The following is a 17604-nucleotide window of genomic DNA, read 5'->3' as shown; positions in this document are numbered from 1 at the left end:
TTGATGTACAGTACTATATGTGCTGTAGGTCTGAATATAGTATGGTGGAAATGACAAGATTATGTTATAATACTTTTATTGCATCAAATGATTGTTTTATGCAACAGAATAGAGGATTCTATCTATTGTGTCTGTGTGAACTGAAAGTGGGCCTCTGAGAGAACACTGACAGGAGATTTATGATGTCTTTTGGGGATTCCACATTCCAGAGCATGAGTTAGTGTTTCTCTACTGGTGTTCCAGGGGGAGATGTCTCCAGTATGGAGTTGGGGGGCCAGACACTGGTCTCTAGACAATAAAAACTGTTTTTACAGCAGATACTGTCTGACGTGAATTATAAGTATCTTTCATACAAATCTTAACCTTGTGACCCATTTCATGCATCTGTTTGGTGTCATGTGGACTAAAGGAGGATGGACTTTGATATAAAATGCTGTGGCTCAAACCAGCTTGTTGAGTTCTCAGTGATCACCTCCAGGGGTGATTACAGACCAGCTTTTAAATAATAAAGATCAGTAATTAAAGAATAAAGTTAGATTGTTTTGAAGAAATCTAAAAGTCTGTATTTTTGATTACAATAATTTCACCACAATAGCCCCATCAGTTAGCTGTCTATGCTTAGCCTTGACTGATGAGGTTTAGCATCATTGACATCATATCACATAGGTACAGATTAAAAGCATAAAAACCGAGCTTGAGGGACCCACATTGAAACCACTGTACACTAACATCTTTCTCTGTATTATAAACTGACAGATAATCAGAAAGGCTGAAAGAGTAAACATGAGGTTATGTGCTGCCGTGAACGTGGAGATTTCCCTTTTCTGTGATAATACAGCAACAGCCGCTCAGACACATACAGATCCAGGAGCTCTCGTTACTCTCACTACCTCTCCATCGATCCTCTCACAATTTGCTGCTTGCAGTAAATCATTGTCCCCTCAAGCATACAATGAGCATCTTGGGCCAGCTGCGCACATTGAGCCGGACTTCAATTTACTGGTGTTTAATGTTAAATCAATATTGTGGAGGACTTCCTGACTTCTGGGACTCTGTGCAGACCTATTAGACCTGTGTAATTAGTGGCATCTGGGAAATCAGGGAGGAGGATGAGTCTGGGAGAATCTCAATTGCATACTCCTCGTGACCTCTCTCCTTGCCTCCTTCTCAAAACCTATTGGAGGAGAAGGTCAGAGGGGAGGGACGTCTGACTTTCTCATCCAATGGGTTTTAAGGAGGAGAGAGGACACAAGGAATATGTCATTGAGATCTTTCCTCTCTCTGTTAGGGGGGAGAGAAGACAGTCATGTGTCTGCACACCTTCAAACATCTAATTAACTTTCTGAACAGTAATGACTGAAAGTAATGCATTAGTGGTGGGAGTGTGTGGGGACATGGAAGGATGCTCATACTGGATTTTGGACCACTTTATGTAACCAACTGGATCAATCTGGCTTTGACTGGATTTTGACGAAGACTTGGTCAGGTACTGAAGGAGGTATAGCTGCATTTAAGAGATTACCCTCCTGCACCTGATGTTAGAATTTTTACCTAAAGCCCCCTAGAGAGCCTAGCACTCTATTTACCCTTGTCCTGCTAAATGCACAGGCACTTACTGCCCCAAACAGCTGTGAAAGCATTTCTCAGTGAGAGTGAAAATACAACAAATAATGCATGTTTTACACCCAGTACACACATTCTCCTCAAATGATCCAACAACTAATATAAACAGTCCATTAATACAAGGACAGAGGTTTCTCAATCGCGAGGTAGACTCATACAGAAGAAACCTTTAAGAGTAAAAAGAAAGTTCAGAACATCAGAACATGTGAACAAGGGGAAACACGGAAAAAGCACTGTTACGAAACACGAGGTAGCAGAACGTGATGTGCTAAAATAAGAAGGAGAAAAGAAAAGGCTCCAACCAAAGCAAAAGCCAATGCATATGAAACACTCAAAGCAGGAAGTACCAGTGACTTGCTCAATATGGAAGTGGTCAGATGACTCAGATGCTAAGCTACAGGACTATTTTGCTAGCACAAACTGGAATATGTTCCGGGATTCATCCAATGCCATTGAGGAGTATACCTCCTTAGTTACCGGCTTCATCAATAAGTGCATCGATGACGTCATCCCCACAGTGACCGTACGTACATGCCCCAACCAGAAGCCATGAATTACAGGCAACATCCGCACTGAGCTGCCGATTTCAAGGAGCGGGACACTAACCTGGACGCTTATAAGAAATCCCGCTATGCCCTCCGACGAACCATCAAACAGGTAGACTAAGAAGATTCTAACTTTCAAAGTTCTCAGGATTGACTGACCTTCAAGTCTTAAGTAATGATGGACTGTCATTTCTCTTTGCTTATTTGAGCTGTTCTTGCCAATAATATAGACTAGGTCTTTACCAAATAGAGCTATCTTCTGTATACCAGCCCTACCTTGTCACAACACAACTGATTGGCTGAAAGTAATTCCACAAATTAACAAGGCACATCTGCATTCCAGGTGACTACCTCATGAAGCTGGTTGAGAGAAGACCAAGAATGTGCAAAGCTGTCATCAAGGCAAAGGGTGGCTACTTTGAAGAATCTCATAGTTTATGTTTTCACTATTAGTCTACAATGTAGAATATAGGAAAAATAAAGAAAAGCCCTGGAATGAGTAGGTAAGTCCAAACTTTTGACTGATACTGTATATAACAAATATTTTTGAATTATAAGAAAGGAAGACGTTCCTTATTAAACACTGTTGTTTTGTGTGTTTGTGTTCGAGTGTGTGTGTATTATGGAGTTTCACAAGGAGGCAAGAGCAGCAAGGGAGAACCTTGCCTTCCCGATCAGCTGATTGGACCAGTACAAATAATGGCGGATAAATGGGGCAGGGACATTCTGGAACAGGTACCGCTTTGGCACAAAATAGCAGATTTACCCTTTTTTATTTAACTAGACAAGTCAGTTAAGAACAAATTCTTATTTACAATGACGGCCTACCAAAAGGCAAAAGGGCTCCTGCGGGGACGCGGGCAGGGAATAAAATAAAAAATTAATAAAATATAAATATAGGACAAAACACACATCACGAAAAGAGAGACAACACATGACAACACAGCATGGTAGCAACACAACATAACAACAACATGGTAGCAACAAAACATGGTATCAGCACAAAACATGGTACAAACATTATTGGGCACAGACAACAGCACAAAGGGCAATACATCACACAAAGCAGCCACAACTGTCAGTAAGAGTGTCCATGATTGAGTCTTTGAATGAAGAGATTGAGATAAAACTGTCCAGTTTGAGTGTTTGTTGCAGCTCGTTCCAGTCACTAGCTGCAGCGAACTGAAAAGAGGAGCGACCCAGGGGTGTGTGCGCTTTGGGGACCTTTAACATAATGTGACTGGCAGATTGGGTGTTGTATGTGGAGGGTGAGGGCTGCAGTAGATATCTCAGAGGGGGGAGTGAGGCCTAAGAGGATTTTATAAAATAAGCATCAACCAGTGGGTCTTGCGCTGGGTATACAGAGATGACCAGTTCACAGAGGAGTATAGAGTGCAGTGATGTGTCCTACAAGGAGCATTGGTGGCAAATCTGATGACCGAATGGTAAAGAACATTTAGCTGCTCGAAAGCACCCTTACCTGCCGATCTATAAATTATGTATCCGTAATCTAGCATGGGTAGGATGGTCATCTTAATCAGGATTAGTTTGGCAGCTGGGGTGAAAGAGGAGCGATTACGATAGAGGAAACCAAGTTTAGATTTAACTTTAGCCTGCAGCTTTGATATGTGCTGAGAGAAGGACAGTGTACTGTTCAGCCATACTCCCAAGTACTTTTATGAGGTGACAAACCTCAAGATCCAAACCTTCAGAGGTAGTAATCACACCTTGTGGGGAGATGGGCATTATTTTTTACCAAACCAACATTACCTTTGATTTGGAGGTGTTCGGAATAAGTTTAAGGGTAGAGAAAGCTTGTTGGACACTAAAAAAGCTTTGTTGTAGAGCATTTAACACAAAATCCGGGAAGGGTCCAGCTGAGTATAAGCCTGTATTCATACACATGGATGAGAGAGCTTCCTACTGCCTGAGCTATGTTGTTGTCACTCCTTTGGTGACAGGCAGTGGCTAAGACAGCAGATTTTTTTACTTTATACACTGCACTCTTGGAGAGAGGTTGTTAGCAAACCAAGCCAAAGACCCCTCAGAGACACCAATACTCCTTAGCCGGCCCACAAGAATAGGTTGCAGTGCCACATCCATAACCTGAGCGGAAACCAGATTGCATAGCCGAGAGAACACTATAGACATCAATAAAGCCAGTCAGTTGATTATTGACAAGTTTTTCCAACACTTGATCAACAGGGCAAAATAGATACAGGACTATAACAGTTAGGATCAGTTTAATCTCCCCTTTAAATAAAGGACGAGCCGTGGCCCCCTTACAAGCAATGGGGACCTCCCCAGAAAGGAGAGACAGGTTAAAATGTTTGGAGATAGGCTTGGCGATGATAGGGGCAGCAACCTTAAAGAAGAAAGTGCAGGGCCTGGGGAGGTGAGACAGTGGAAGAAGAAGTGTTCCTTTTGACACATTGAGTGAAGTTTTATTAGTAGAATTTATAAAGAACTTGGAGAAGTTTGAGGGAACCAAGAAAGGCAAGAAAAGCTAAATAGATTGGGGTAAGTTTAGAAAGTGGGAGAGGGAAGCCAAAAGACAATCAGACAGGAAAGTTAAAAGAATAAAGGTGAAAGAAAGTAAGAAGAAGAAACAGACAGAGGAAGATAAGAAAATAAGGAAAAACAGGGATGATGATAATGACTTTCCACCCCCCTAGTATACTCCTGTATCCACTGCACCAGCACCAGCTCTGGTTGTCCGACAGCAACTTGCTCAGCCGTCTCCCCCACCGCAGCTCTACCAGCAGACCATTCGGAGGTGGCCCGTGAGCAGTGGAAATCCATTCCGTCCACTGCCCACATTGAGTCCTGTCTCTGGTGTTGGTGGACTCTGGGAACGTAGTCCACCATAGACCTCAACCCCTACCACGCAGCTAAATCCCTCACCCCCAACAGTCACGACCAGAACAGGAAAAAAAGGGGACCCAAACACAACCTTTCTCCAGGCACCTCTGGTAACGTTCCACAACCACAACCTTTCTCCAGGCACCTCTGGTAACGTTCCACAACCACAACCTTTCTCCAGGCACCTCTGGTAACGTTCCACAACCACAACCTTTCTCCAGGCACCTCTGGTAATGTTCCACAACCACAACCTTTCTCCAGGCACCTCTGGTAACGTTCCACAACCACAACCTTTCTCCAGGCACCTCTGGTAACGTTCCACAGCCACAACCTTTCTCCAGGCACCTCTGGTAACATTCCACAACCACAACCTTTCTCCAGGCACCTCTGGTAACATTCCACAACCACAACCTTTCTCCAGGCACCTCTGGTAACGTTCCATAATCCACAACCACAACCTTTCTCCAGGCACCTCTGGTAACGTTCCATAATCCACAACCACAACCTTTCTCCAGGCACCTCTGGTAACGTTCCATAATCCACAATCACAATCTTTCTCCAGGCACCTCTTGTATCGTTCCACAACCACAACCTTTCTCCAGGCACCTCTGGTAATGTTCCACAACCACAACCTTTCTCCAGGCACCTCTGGTAACGTTCCACAACCACAACCTTTCTCCAGGCACCTCTGGTAACGTTCCACAACCACAACCTTTCTCCAGGCACCTCTGGTAACGTTCCACAACCACAACCTGCGGATGGTGAAAAGGGCCATGACGATATTACCCGCTTGTCGACATCCAGAAGACTTGGAGACAGGACGAAATGGACATTGCTAAAGAACTTCCTTTTGCCAACTGTTACAATTTATACTGATAGACAGATACGCGTTTGGGGCGGTACACAATTTTGGAACATTGTGGCAGCATCGTGGGTTCCTTACTTCATCTGGTAAGACAATTTCACATTCTAAACTGATTGTGAATCTGGTGGAAGCCATTCTCTGGCCTACATCCATTTCTGTCTGCAAGTGTTAAGTTCACACTAACTCATCTGACCCTGTTTCTAAAAGGAATGCTATGGCTGATATGGCTGCAAAAGCAGCTGCCATGTCGATTGTGTCCCCAACTCTCCAAATTATTTCACTTCCTGTTTCTGCTGCAAATATGTTTTCATTACAGTTTCTGATCTGCAATCAGGTGCAGGGCCTGGGGAGGTGAGACAGTGGAGGAAGAAGTGTTCCTTTGACACACAGAGGAACCTCTGGCTGGGGCCAAATGGCCTTCCCATTTTACCCAGATCTTGCTTCCCCCAAGTTGGCACATGGCCAAGACCATGTGTCAAAGGGGGGAGTTGTAGAAATTGCACATGATTTTTGGTTTGCTCCTGGATTTTCTGTTTTTGCAGAGCAATTTTGTGCGAAGTGTTTGATTTATGACTAACAATGCAGGCAGATGCATTACGATGCCTATGTCAGCCCACCCAAGGCCTGAAGGACCTTTTGAGCACATAATGGACTTCATTGAGCTTACTCCATGCCAGGGTTATAAGTACTGCATGGTTGTGGTTGATGCCTTCTCCAGATGTGTAGAAGCATTTCCTTGTAAGCATGCCACATCCATGGCTGTAGCAAAGAACCTACGAAGGAAAATCATCCCTAGGTGGGGTCTGCCGTCCAAATGAACATCAGACAATGGCTCTCATTTTGTAAATAATATTATTCAGAACATCTCTGAAAGTTTGCAGATTGACCTGCGAACACACTGTAGCTATCATCGATCCAGTGGTGGTCTCCTAGAGAGAGCCAACCAAACGCTGAAAAATAAATTGACTGAACTGATGGCTGAGACCAGATTGCCATGGGTAACAGTAATGCCTCTGATGTACATGCGTGGATGCGCGCATCGTACCACTGGTTTAGCATCTCATGAAATATTCACAGGAAAACCCAGGAGAATGCTTAACACTCCATTCCCGAAGAACAGGTTGACATTGATGGGTTGCGAGGATCAAATGTTAAGTTACTGTGCTGCACTTAACAATGATGTAAAGTATTTTTCCCAGGTTTTCGGCTTTACCTGAATCAAAGGGAGGACCACTCCACAAACCTTAACCAGGTGATTGGGTGGTCATCAAGGACCTCTGCAGAAGGACTTGGCACCAACAGAGCTGGACTGGTCCATTCCAGGTGCTCCTGATGACTCAAACCCCAGTGAAAGTTGCAGAGAGGTCTACGTGGGTTCATGCCAGCCACTGCAGGAAGGTGCCCCACAAACCAGACGAGGATGTACCAGCTGATGTCCCGTCATAGGCAACGCTATATGACATGGGAGAACCAGGACCGGTCTCTACGCATCATGTTGGTTGATTTTGTGGTCAGTCTTCTCATTGCAGCTGTTGTATGGGCCCTGGGAGGAGATGAACAGCCCAGAGCAAGAAGTGGCCACAATGCAACTGAAGTATACAACACCAGCATAGTCCCACGGCGGGACTGAAATAACAGCCGCTCCAGCTCGAGCCAACAGCAGGCTCAGGATGGGAGTCCAGCAAACAATAGCCGCCCCGATAACAGAAGAAGCAGGTCAATGCATCCACTTGACGAGCATCCCAGCCGGAATCACGAGGGAAACACGTGGTCACTGCTTAATCATACAGTAAAACCTGAACTGATGGTAGGAAACACCTCATGCTATGTTTGTAGTATTTTTCCACACTCAAGAGATCTCACCATTCTTACAGTATTCAGTAGAGGCCAGCATTAACGACACTTTGCAAATTAAACGTCATGGGGTAAACCTTCAAAGGCTAAAACTTTGAGGGGAAAATGCATTAATGGTGATTTGTCAGCAACCTGAACCTATTCTAATCCAATCCCAGCCAAATACATTTAAACTCAGTTTTTCAAAATTCCTGACATTTAATCCCTGTCTTAGGTCAGTTAGAATAACCACTTTATTTTAAGAATGTGAAATGTCAGAATAATAGTAGAGAGAATGATTTATTTCAGCTTTTATTTCATCGCATTCACAGTGGGTCAGAAGTTTACATACACTCAAATAGTTTTTTGTAGCATTGCCTTTAAATTGTTTAACTTGGATCAAACGTTTCGGGTAGCCTTCCACAAGCTTCCAACAATAAGCTGGGTGAATTTTGGCCCATTCCTCCTGACAGAGCTGGAGTAACTGAGTCAGGTTTGTTGGCTTCCTTACTCGCACACACTTTTTCAGTTCTGCCCACACATTTTCTATAGCATTGATGTCAGGGCTTTGTGATGGCCACTCCAATACCTTGACTTTGTTGTCCTTAAGCCATTTTGCCACAACTTTGGAAGTATGCTTGGGGTCATTGTCCAGTTGTAAGACTCATTTGCGACCAAGCTTTAACTTCCTGACTGATGTCTTGAAATGTTGCATCAATATATCCACATAATTTTCCTCCCTCATGATGCCATCTATTTTGTGAAGTGCACCTGTCCCTCCTGCAGCAAAGCACCCCCACAGCATGATGCTGCCATCCCCATGCTTCTCGGTTGGGATTGTGTTCTTTGCCTGCAAGCCTCCCCCTTTTTCCTCCAAACATAACATCATTATAGCCAAGCAATTATATTTTTGTTTCATCAGACCAGAGGACATTTCACCAAAAAGTATGATATTTGTCCCCATGTGCAGTTGCAAACAGTAGTCTGGCTTTTTTATGGCGGTTTTGGAGCATTGGCTTCCTCCTTGCTGAGTGGCCTTTCAGGTTATGTCGATATAGGACTTGTTTCACTGTGGATATAGATACGTTGGTACCTGTTTCCTCCAGCATCTTCACAAGGTCCTTCGCTGTTGTTCTGGGATTGATTTGCACTTTTCACACCAAAGTACGTTCATTTCTAGGAGACAGAACGCGTCTCCATCCTGAGTGGTATGACGGCTGCGTGGTCCCATGGTGTTTATACTTGTGTACTATTGTTTGTACAGATGAGCGTGGTACCTTCAGGCATTTGGAAATTGCTCCCAAGGATGAACCAGACTTGTGGAGGTCAACAATTTATTTTCTGAGGTCTTGGCTGATTTCTTTTGATTTTTCCATGATGTCAAGCAAAGAGGCACTGCGTTTGAAAGTAGGCCTTGAAATACATACACAGGTACCTCCAAATGACTCAAATGATGTCAATTAGCCTAACAGGAAGCTTCTAAAGCCAAGACATTCTTTTCTAAAATTTTCCAAGCTGTTTAAAGGCACAGTCAATTTAGTGTATGTAAACTTCTGACCCACAGGAATTGTGATACAGTGAATTATAAGTGAAATAATCTGTCTGTAAACAATTGTTGAAAAATTACTTATGTCATGCACAAAGTTGATGTCCTAACCGACTTGTCAAAACTATAGTTTGTTAACAAGAAATTTGTGGAGTGGTTGAAGAACAAGTTTTAATGACTCCAACCTAAGTGTATGTAAACTTCCGACTTCAACTGTAGCTAAATCTGTTAAGTGCGACAGAAGCCTGTGAGACATCCCGTGAGTTTACAATCAGCAGGAAGTCAGCTGTGTGGGACCTTGCAGAAATGAGCACATTATAGTGTGAACTGTGACACAACAAAGTTATACAGTTGAGCCCTCGTGTTATCAACCTTAGGCTACCTTAATCTGCACAAACAAACCAATTGCATTTTACACTATGTTCCGCCCCTGTTTCCACACATCTGCTAAACTGCCACGTAGACAAAAGAGGTTGTACTTTGTCTATAAAAGAAGAGACGCGACTATGTTAAGCTTTCAACTCTGTACCATTCTTTGTAATGGTTGTTTGCTTCATTTTTGCAAATCTTATAATAAAGTTGTTGTTAGAGGAATCTACAGTCTCTCTCTTCCTATAGAATTGCTACCACATCACGCTCTCTGTAGCTGATGTATGACCTTTAAACAGGTAAACGTTCAGACGGATTACCAGGATATGTGCTCAGTGCATGCGCTGACCAACAGGCAAGTGTCTTCACTGATATTTTCAACCCGTCTCTGACCGAGTCCGTAATACCAACATGTTTCAAGCAGATCACCATAGTCCCTGTGCTCAAGAACGCCATGGCAACCTGCCTAAATGACTACCGACCCATAGCACTCACGTTAGTAGCCATGAAGTGCTTTGAAAGGCTGGTCATGGTTCATACAGTATCAAAACCATTATCCCAGAAACCCTAGACCCATTTCAATTTGCATAACACCCCATCAGATCCACAGATAATGCAATCTCTATTGCACTCCACACTGCCCTTTTCCTGGACAAAAGGAACTCCTATGTAAAAATGCTATTAATTGACTACAGCTCAGCGTTTAACACAATAGTGCCGTCAAAGCTCATCACTAAGCTAAGGACCCTGGGACTAAACACCTCCCTCTGTAACTGGATCCTGGACTTCGTGACGGGCCGCCCCCAGGTTGGGTAGGTACAGTGCCTTGCGAAAGTATTCGGCCCCCTTGAACTTTGCGACCTTTTGCCACATTTCAGGCTTCAAACATAAAGATATAAAACTGTATTTTTTTGTGAAGAATCAACAACAAGTGGGACACAATCATGAAGTGGAACGACATTTATTGGATATTTCAAACTTTTTTAACAAATCAAAAACTGAAAAATTGGGCGTGCAAAATTATTCAGCCCCCTTAAGTTAATACTTTGTAGCGCCACCTTTTGCTGCGATTACAGCTGTAAGTCGCTTGGGGTATGTCTCTATCAGTTTTGCACATCGAGAGACTGAAATATTTTCCCATTCCTCCTTGCAAAACAGCTCGAGCTCAGTGAGGTTGGATGGAGAGCATTTGTGAACAGCAGTTTTCAGTTCTTTCCACAGATTCTCGATTGGATTCAGGTCTGGACTTTGACTTGGCCATTCTAACACCTGGATATGTTTATTTTTGAACCATTCCATTGTAGATTTTGCTTTATGTTTTGGATCATTGTCTTGTTGGAAGACAAATCTCCGTCCCAGTCTCAGGTCTTTTGCAGACTCCATCAGGTTTTCTTCCAGAATGGTCCTGTATTTGGCTCCATCCATCTTCCCATCAATTTTAACCATCTTCCCTGTCCCTGCTGAAGAAAAGCAGGCCCAAACCATGATGCTGCCACCACCATGTTTGACAGTGGGGATGGTGTGTTCAGCTGTGTTGCTTTTACGCCAAACATAACGTTTTGCATTGTTGCCAAAAAGTTAAATTTTGGTTTCATCTGACCAGAGCACCTTCTTCCACGTTTGGTGTGTCTCCCAGGTGGCTTGTGGCAAACTTTAAACGACACTTTTTATGGATATCTTTAAGAAATGGCTTTCTTCTTGCCACTCTTCCATAAAGGCCAGATTTGTGCAATATACGACTGATTGTTGTCCTATGGACAGAGTCTCCCACCTCAGCTGTAGATCTCTGCACTTCATCCAGAGTGATCATGGGCCTCTTGGCTGCATCTCTGATCAGTCTTCTCGTTGTATGAGCTGAAAGTTTAGAGGGACGGCCAGGTCTTGGTAGATTTGCAGTGGTCTGATACTCCTTCCATTTCAATATTATCGCTTGCACAGTGCTCCTTGGGATGTTTAAAGCTTGGGAAATCTTTTTGTATCCAAATCCGGCTTTAAACTTCTTCACAACAGTATCTCGGACCTGCCTGGTGTGTTCCTTGTTCTTCATGATGCTCTCTGCGCTTTTAACGGACCTCTGAGACTATCACAGTGCAGGTGCATTTATACGGAGACTTGATTACACACAGGTGGATTGTATTTATCATCATTAGTCATTTAGGTCAACATTGGATCATTCAGAGATCCTCACTGAACTTCTGGAGAGAGTTTTCTGCACTGAAAGTAAAGGGGCTGAATAATTTTGCACGCCCAATTTTTCCGTTTTTGATTTGTTAAAAAAGTTTGAAATATCCAATAAATGTCGTTCCACTTCATGATTGTGTCCCACTTGTTGTTGATTCTTCACAAAAAAATACAGTTTTATATCTTTATGTTTGAAGCCTGAAATATGGCAAAAGGTCGCAAAGTTCAAGGGGGCCGAATACTTTCGCAAGGCACTGTATTGATGTTTTAACACTTTTTTGGTTGCTACATGATTCTATATGTGTTATTTCATAGTGTTGATGTCTTCACTATTATTCTATAATGCAGAAAATAGTAAAAATAAAGAAAAACCCGTAAATGAGTAGCTGTGTCCAAACTTTTTGACTGGTACTGTACTTGAAAATAGATGGAAACACCTGACAATTGTTGTCTAGCAATGATCAACAACCAATTTAACAGAGCTTGAAGAATTTTGAAAAGAATAATGGACAAATGTTGCACAATCCACGTGTGGCTCTTAGAGACTTAAGAGACCCAGAAAGACTCATAGCTGTAATTGCTGCCAAAGGTGCATTTACAAAATATTGACTTGGTATCCATTTCCATTTCCGCATTTTGAATTCAGGCTGTAAAAACAAAATGTGTAATAAGTCAAGGGGTATGAATACTTTCGGAAAGCACTGTGCATGTACATATTTGCTCAATTACCTTGACTAACCTGTACCCCCACACATTGACTTGGTATCGGTACCCACTTGGCATTCGGGCTCCCGAGTGGCGCAGGGGTGTAAGGCACTGCATCTCAGTGCTAGAGGCGTCACTACAGACCCTGGTTAGATTCTAGGCTGTATCACAACCGGTCGTGATTGGGAGTCCCATAAGGTGGCGCACAATTGACCTAGCGTCGTCCGGCTTAGGGTTTGGCCAGGGTAGGCCGTCATTGTAAATAAGAATTTGATCTTAACTGACTTGCCTAGTTGAATAAAGATACAAAAAAAGTTAAATAATATAGCCTCGTTTTTATTTTCTTGTAATTTTTTTTTTTTACACAAATGTATTTAGTAAATATTTACTTCACTCTTTTTTTTCTTAAAACTGCATTGTTGGTGAAGGGGTTGTAAGTAAGCATTTCACGGTAAGGTCTACTACACCTGTTGTATTCGGCGCATGTGACAAATAAAATTGGATTTGATTTGAGTTCAATGAAGATCAAACATATAACCACCAGACAGCACATCGTTTTGAGGGGACAAAAGGCAAATCAGACACCAACAGCAGAACAAACTAGCCTTGGTGTAAGTCAGCGTGTTATTATAAGTGGTGCATTGGCTCTGTGGTTGATTGCTCTGCACTGGATCTTGTTATAGATACCCAGCCTTCCCACTGAGCCCCGTGAGTGAGTTCTGCCATCTCCTCATCCTCAACAGTAATTGCTTGGTATTTTTAGGTTGCCAGCATAGGGTAATTAAAACAAATAGAGGGAGATAGCACAGACAGAGATCTTCCTGGGCTCTCCAGGGGTAAGTGAGGAGAGGTCATGCACGCTGTTGTTTTCAATTAGGCACCACTGCACCGATGAGGCTTTTATTGAAGAGGGGGGGTGGGGCTGCTTCATGGACACAGTGAGACTGTTAATGTAAAATAAGGGTTAAGAGACAAAAGAGGTTTCAGGCCTGCTTCAGGAGTGAAATGGTTATCTACTGTATCAGGATAGAGCTGTGCTCATGCTCATGTTGGTGGTGCCTTGTTCATGCCAGCACACACTGGCTTTCAAAGATTTGGTATAACTCTACATGACCCCCTCATAATATTCTACCATTGCACTGAACACATTAAGAAACACTATTTTTATAAGCCATTTTCAGATACAACCCATCAATACAACAGTCATGTTCAACAAAAGGAAAATGCTATTTGTTTAAACAAACAAAAACAAATTTGTTAAAGTTTATTCTTAAACATGATATGTTCATATATTTCAAATGAAATATCAGAAAAATTAACAACTAAATCTTCTACGTCATGTTACATATTGACATAAATAGACCTCATATACAATACCTGCAGAAAGTATTCACACCCCTTGACTTTATCCAAATGTTGTATTACTACATTAATTTAAAAAAATACATTTCATTAATTTTATCACTGGCCTACACACAATACCCCATTATGACAAAGTGGAATTATGTTTTTACAAATTAATTAAAAATGTAAAGATGAAAAGTCTTGAATCAATAAGTATTCAACCACTTTGTATGGCAAACCTAGCTCCACTCCCACTCCCCAGTTGCTCTCATTTGTTGACTTCTGTAACTGTAAAAGCCTTTGTTTCATGCATGTTAACATTAGAAGCCTAAGTTTGTTTTACTCACTGCTTTAGCACACTCTGCCAACCCGGATGTCTTAGCCGTGTCTGAATCCTGGCTTAGGAAAACCACCAAAAACATTGAAATCTCCATCGCTAACTATAACATTTTCCACCAAGATAGAACTGCTAAAGGGGGCGGTGTTGCAATCTACTGCAAAGATAGCCTGCAGAGTTCTGTATTACTATCCAAGTCTGTACCCAAACAATTAGCGCTTCTACTTCTAAAAATTCACCTTTCCAGAAACAAGTCTCTCACTGTTGCCGCTTGCTATAGACCTCCTTCTACTATCCAAGCTTGATGCCCTCAATCTCACACAAATGATCAATGAACCTACCAGTTACAACTCTAAATCTGTAAACACTGGCACCCTCATAGATGTCATCCTAACTAGCTCGCCCTCCAAATAAACCTCTGCTGTTTTCAATCAAGATCTCAGCGATCACTGCCTCATTGCCTACATCCGTAATGGGTCTGCGACCAAACGACCACCCCTCATCATTGTCAAACGCTCCCTAAAACACTTCAGCGAGCAGGCCTTTCTAATTGACCTGGCCGGGGTATCCTGGAATGACATTGACCTCATCCCGTCAGTAGATGATGCCTGGTTATTCTTTAAAAGTGCCTTCATCACCATCTTAAATAAGCATGCCCCATTCAAAAAATGTAGAACTAGGAATATATATAGTCCTTGGTTCACTCCAGACCTGTCTGCCCCTTGACCAGCACAAAAACATCCTGTGGCGTTCTGCATTAGCATCGAATAGCCCCCGTGATATACAACTTTTCAGGGAAGTTAGGAACAAATATATACAGGCAGTTAGGAAAGCTAAGGCTAGCTTTTTCAAACATGAATTTGCATCCTCTATTACTAACTCCAAAAAGTTCTGGGACACTGTAAAGTCCATGGAGAATAAGAGCACCTCCTGCCAGCTGCACACTGCTCTGAGGCTAGGAAACACTGTCACCACCGATAAATCCACTATAATCGAGAATTTCAATAAACATTTCTCTATGGCTGGCCATGCTTTCCACCTGGCTACCCCTACCCCGGTCAACTGCCAGGCACCCTCCACAGCAACCCGCCAAAGCCCCCACCATTTCTCCTTTACCCAAATAGCTGATGTTCTGAAAGAGCTGCAAAATCTGGACCCCTACAAATCAGCCAGGCTAGACAATCTTGACCCTCTTTTTCTAAAATTATCTGCAGAAATTGTTGCAACCCCTATTACTAGCCTGTTCAACCTCTCTTTCGTATCGTCTGAGATTCCCAAAGATTGGAAAGCTGCCGCGGTCATCCCCCTCTTCAAAGGGGGTGACACTCTAGACCCAAACTGCTACAGACCTATATCTATCCTACCCTGTCTTTCTAAGGTCTTCGAAATCCAAGTTAACAAACAGATTACCGACCATTTCGAATCCCACCCTACCTTCTCCGCTATGCAATCTGCTTTCAGAGCTGATCATGGGTGCCTCAGCCACGCTCAAGGTCCTAAAAGACATCATAACCGCCATCGATAAGAGACATTACTGTGCAGCTGTATTCATTGACCTGGCCAAGGCTTTCGACTCTGTCAATCACCACATTGTTATTGGAATAGTCGACATCCTTGGTTTCTCAAATGATTGCCTCGCCTGGTTTACCAACTACTTCTCTGATAGAGTTCAGTGTGTCAAATCGGAGGGCCTGTTGTCCGGACCTCTGGCAGCCTCTATGGAGATGCCACAGGGTTCAATCCTCAGGCCGACTCTCTTCTCTGTATACATCAATGATGTTGCTCTTGCTGCTGGTGATTCTCTGGTACACCACTATGCAGATGACACCATTCTGTATACTTCTGGCCCCTCTTTGGACACTGTGTTAACTAACCTCCAGACGAGCTTCAATGCCAAACAACTCTTGTTCCGTGGCCTCCAACTGCTCTTAAACGCAGGGAGAACTAAATGCATGCTATTCAACCGATCACTGCCCGCACCTGCTCGCCCGTCCAACATCACTACTCTGGACGGCTCTGACTTAGAACTACAAACAGCTACAAATACCTAGGTTAGACTGTAAACTCCTTCCAGACTCACATTAAGCATCTCCAATCCAAAATTAAATCTAGAATTGGCTTCCTATTTCGCAACAAAGCATCCTTCACTCATGCTGCCAAACATACCCTCGTAAAACTGACCATCCTACCGATCCTCGACTTCAGTGATGTCATCCATAAAATAGCCTCCAACACTCTACTCAACAAACTGGATGCAGTCTATCACAGTGCCATCCGTTTTGTCACCAAAGTCCCATACACTACCCACCATTGCGACCTGTACGCTTTTGTTGGTTGGCCCTCGCTTCATACTCGTCGCCAAACCCACTGGCTACAGGTTATCTACAAGTCTCTGCTAGGTAAAGCCCCACCTTATCTCAGCTCACTGGTCACCATAGCAGCACCCACTCGAGGCACGCGCTCCAGCAGGTATAGCTCACTGGTCACCCCCAAAGCCAATTCCTCCTTTGGTCATCTTTCCTTCCAGTTCTCTGCTGCCAATGACTGGAACGAACTGCAAAAATCTCTGAAGCTGGAGACTCATATCTCCCTCACTAGCACCAGCTGTCAGAGCAGCTCACAGATCACTGCACCTGTACATAGCCCATCTGTAAACAGCCCATCTATCTACCGACCTCATCCCCATACAGTATTTATTTATTTATCTTGCTCCTTTGCACCCCAGTATCTCTACTTGCACATTCATTTTCTGTACATCTACCATTCCCGTGTTTAATTGCTATATTGTAATTACTTCACCATGGCCTATTTATTGCCTTAACTCCATTATCTTACCTCATTTGCACTCACTGTATATAGACTTTTTGTTTTCTTTTGTTCTACTGTATTATTGACTATGTTTTGTTTATTCCATGTGTAACTCTGTGTTGTTGTCGAATTGCTATGCTTTATCTTGGCCAGGTCGCAGTTGCAAATGAGAACTTGTTCTCAACTAGCCTACCTGGTTAAATAAAGGTGAAAAACTCTGTGTGCAATAATAGTGTTTAACATTATGTTTGTATGATGACCTCTTCTCTGTACCCCACACATACAAAAAATTGTAAGGTCCATCAGTCAAGCAGTGAATTTCCAACACAGATTCCACCACAAATACCAAGAAGGTTTACCAATGCCTCGCAAAGAAAGGCAACGAAAACATAAAAAGCAGATATTTTTTAATATCCCTTTGAGCATGGTGTTATAGTTATTAATTGCACTTTGATACAGGCGTTCTTAACTCAGTTGCCGGAGAGGAAGGAAACCGCTCAGGAATTTCACCATGACGCCAATAGCGACTTTAAAACAGTTACAGAGTTCAATGGCTGTGATTGGATAAAACTGAGGATGGATCAAC

Source organism: Oncorhynchus mykiss, chromosome 3, assembly GCF_013265735.2.
Source record: "Oncorhynchus mykiss isolate Arlee chromosome 3, USDA_OmykA_1.1, whole genome shotgun sequence".
Lineage (NCBI taxonomy): Eukaryota > Metazoa > Chordata > Actinopteri > Salmoniformes > Salmonidae > Oncorhynchus > Oncorhynchus mykiss.
The sequence above is the reverse complement of the archived record's forward strand: the minus strand, read 5'-3'. Positions refer to the sequence as shown.